Source organism: Mus caroli, chromosome 19, assembly GCF_900094665.2.
Source record: "Mus caroli chromosome 19, CAROLI_EIJ_v1.1, whole genome shotgun sequence".
NCBI lineage: Eukaryota > Metazoa > Chordata > Mammalia > Rodentia > Muridae > Mus > Mus caroli.
Genome location: NC_034588.1, coordinates 30730988 through 30735154, shown reverse-complemented (window position 1 = coordinate 30735154; position 4167 = coordinate 30730988). Strand labels below are relative to the sequence as shown.

Sequence of the window (4167 nt, the reverse complement as noted above, 5' to 3'; positions counted from 1 at the left end):
AGAGAGAGAGAGAGAGAGAGAGAGAGAGAGATTGATTGAGGCCCTTGAGGCCCTTCTGTGCTTGTGCAGCCTCTTGTCCTGTCCTGGGAGAACTGATAACTTCATGGTGATTAACACATCTATATCTTCCTTTTGTCTTGAAAACTTTCCTATTTTTCTGTTAGGTTATCTCTGGTTTCTACTACTGGTTTTTGTTTGTTTGTTTGTTTTGTGGGGGTGGGTGTTGACTTTGTATAGTCAGGCTGACCTCAGATTTATTAAATTTATTTATTATATAATCTAGTCTGGCTTTAGACTCTTGTTTCTCCTGCTTCTGCCTCCTGAGTGCTGGGATTATAGGCAGCTGCAACCATATTCAGCATTTTTTGTTTGTTTGTTTGTTTGTTCTGTAGATACTGCTAATTTTAGGTCAGTTTGGGGAAAACATTTGAATATATAACTAAGAACTAGCAGGTTGGTGGTGGGAGAAGACTCACCACAGTTTACTGTTGGCAGAAAGTCCTGAAGCCAGAGAAATACTTAGGACTGGAGTAATGAGAGAGAGAGAAGGGGGGGGGGGGAAGTGTGTCAGCTGTGCTTCATAGCTTAGCTCATGTCCCTATCACTTCTAAGCTATGCAGCTTTGGATAAGGAGACAATCTCTCCTCCTTTCACCTGTGCTGAGTGAGTAGAAAAACCTTACCTTATAGGGCTGTTTTGAGGACCTCAGGAATAGTTGAGATATCCAATATGTGTTTGTTCTTTTTAGAATTCATCCATTGATTCATTTACTCACAAAGAACATGTTGAATGCCTATTGGGTCCCACACAATGCTAGATGCTGCAATACGACAAGAAAGCATAGACAACAATAATTGGTGTTGTGTTTTTAGGTGCCATGACAATCACAGATCAATAATTTATAATGTATTTGCTCACTGTTTGGAAAGGAAAAGGTCTGAGACAGAGAGTCAGTATCTGCCGAGGGCTCCATTGTTCCACGTGCAGCTTAGGTGTCTCTGTGTGTGTATGTGTGTGTGTGTGTGTGTGTGTGTGTGTATGATCTGGAGGCTGGACAGGCGAGACGGAGATAACACAGTCACGGGTAGAGAGTAATGAACTGGGGTGTGAGTCCTGAGGACAACAGAGAGTTGGTGCTGGGCATACAGAGGGATTTTAGAGTTTTAGAAGTCATTTTTTCAGGTGGGGTTACTCTAAGCTAAAATGCTTTGAGGTTGCAGGAACTTTAATAACATTGAACAGCTTTTCTTTCTGCCCAAATGGATACTTCTGTCTTCTTGTTACTTTCTACTTTGTCAGCACTTCTCGTAATTTTAATTTTTTTTATCTATCATAGCAAACTGTACACTTAAGAAGTACAGTGGGGTAATTTGATTTGTGTGCAACGTATGGTGACCAAATAAGGTTTCTATTAAATACGTATCATTTCATTATGTTGGGAACCTCGGAATCCCTATTGTCTACTTATTTATAAAATACATAACAAGTTGCTTAAAGCTGTAACCACCCTCACATGCTGGTAGAATTCTGCTTCCTGTTTGCTTTTCTGACGCTGATCTGCCCCCTACTGGAAACAGTGCAAAACAGCAGGGAATCTTTTGGGTTCCACTTGAGTGTGGCATACATTATCCTGGTAAATTATCCTGTGCTATTTAAGTTCATTGAGGAGTTGGCTCTGGAAGTGGAATTTTCCCCTCCCATATTTGAGTCACAATCCTGTTTGTCTCTTAAGTGTTCTTCCAAGACCCCTTGTCCAGGTACAGTTTGGCCCAGCTGGCTCTGTTAATGAAAGAAAGAAGAACGCCAAAAAAAAGCTCAAGGTTGAAACTTTGTGACCAGCAGAGGATCCTGCTGTTTATCTCGTGGTGTAAAACGCCTATGGGTTGGTGGGAAACAAGCTGAAACCGGAAGTTCAGCCGTGGAAGGCTCATTTATGGAGAGAGCTCAGTTGGGACGTGTTCCCCGCCCCCCTCCGCCGGCAGTCGTCCCCCCACCCCCACTTGTGCTAGATATTTACAAGCCTTGATGATGTGACCTAGGTTTGCTCTTTCAATCAGTTCACTTCAGCTGTCTCAGTTGTGCATAGCGGACTTGATCTTTTTCTGTTTCAATGATGCTTCTATCTGCTACTTGTGTGTTTGTTCTTTTGCTTAATATGTGCTTAATAAACTGGCTCATTTGGAACAAAACAACGGCTACTATAGATATTTTCTCTGGAACATACAGAGCAGTGAGTTCTTAGTCACTGTTTATAGTTACTGGTTATTGTTATTTATAATTCTTATAAAAGAGAGCATTAAATTGGTGGTTTACTTACAGTTTCAGAGGGTCAGTCCATTATCATCGTGGTGAAAGCCTGGCAGTGGGCATGGCTCTAGGACAGTAGCTGAGAGCTGGCGACATCATGTCATGTAGGCAAGAAGCAAAGAGAAAGACTCTAAAAGCCCACTGCCAGTGATATACCTCTTCCAATAAGGCCACACCGCTGTGGTGTTCAAATCCACTGGGAAAGACCAAAGACTTAGACTCAATTGAAATTTAGAGTAAATGAATTTATTCTTATTGCTAGCAGGACAGCACCCTTAGAACCAAAAAGCATGCTGTGCCAGAGGATGCTAACTGAAGGACTTAAAGACTACTTTATCCCAGTCTCACACTGATAAGCAAGTGGCTAAATAGCAAGTTTATACAAGCCAAAAAGCAAACCGCTAAATACCTCACTGCAGGAACACTGCTGTCTCATTATTTTATTTTATCTTTTCTTTTCTTCTTCATCCTTCTCCTCTTCTTTGTTTTTCAAGACAGGGTTTCTCTGCTTATCCCTGGCTGTCTTGGAACTCACTATGTAGACCAGGTTGGCCAGGAACTCAGAGATCCGCCTGCCCCTGCCTCCCAAGAGCTGGGATTGGAGGGAAGTGCACTCCTGGGCCAAGGTCAACAGCCTTTAAGGGATGCCTAGTATCATATTAAGTTTCTTTAGCTCTCACAGGGGAGCAATGTTGTGAGTAAATTATATGTCTTGGTACTCTGGAGGGAATATCACTAATAGACTGAGATGGAGCAGGGAATAAGCCTAGTGCCATCAAGTTAGAGCTGGTTGTCAAATTCCCATAATGCCTACTACAAAAGGGCTGCACATCCTAATCCTTTCAAACAGCTCTGGAGAACTGGAAAGAACTGCCACTAATCGCCAGTTATCTGGTGTTCTGTAGGGAAGGTGGTCCAGCATCATGAAATCTATAATAATTCAAAGAGAAGCAAGAAGGCGAATTAAAATGGTTTAAAAATTTAACAAGAGAATATATGAAAGGAAAAGTATCAGCGCCGGACATGCCAAGGCCACGTTCTTAACACAAAGCAGATCTATTAAACCCAGAGCGAAAAAGGGCAGGGGATAAGAGACAGAGCCAGGAGATAAAGGATGAGGGAGAAGGGAACAAGAAGTATTTGTCCCGGGAGGTCAAAGGTCTGCCTCAGGATAGAGAGGAGCCAGATGTGGCCCATAGGCAAAGAGCAGTTTATAAAGGTAAAGGGGGAAACCCCATGTTAGGATGAAGTGTTTAATTTTAATTGGGCTTGTTAATTAGGTGAGCCAACGGGGGCTTTTGATTGCTGGACTTCAATTCTTTGATAGCTGGACCTCAGGAGGAGGAAGTAGCCAAACAAGGGAATAAACCTTGATGGTTAGCTTTAAGACTGTAATCTAATGGGTTTAACAAGGCAGAGGGAATTGGGGAGAAGGACCAGGCCTGCCAGAGCCATGATCATGCTACAGCTTCCCAGAGTCCCTTCAATTCAGCTTTAAGATGACCTACTCCCGGCTCGTCACAGCAAACCTAGTTCTCTGGAAGCACAGAACAAAGAGAATGCATCCATAACTTTAAAGAGGAATTTTTTTTTTTAGATTAGTTTACACAGTTAGAGGCTGAAAATCCCGCAAGGCAACATGTAGGCTACAGAGCCTGGAGGACCAAGGGCAGCTAAGTTCAAGGAATTGGACACCAGCAAACAAAAGCAAAACCGAGGAGTCAATGATACAGCCCAAGATGAAACCAGGGCCTAGAAGTCCCCAGGAGGGACCCTGTGGTAATCTGCGTTTTTATATTTGCTTGTGCATATGTGCGTGTGTGTGTGTGTGTGTGTGTGTGTGTGTGTGTGTGTGTGTGT

General features: G+C 42.8%; 1 protein-coding gene across 2 annotated transcripts in view; it reads left to right on the top strand.

Annotated features, from left to right (window-relative positions):
* Window positions 1-4167, top strand: part of Ankrd22 (ankyrin repeat domain 22) — a 31892-nt gene that overhangs the window by 6557 nt on the left and 21168 nt on the right. The window lies entirely within an intron of this gene.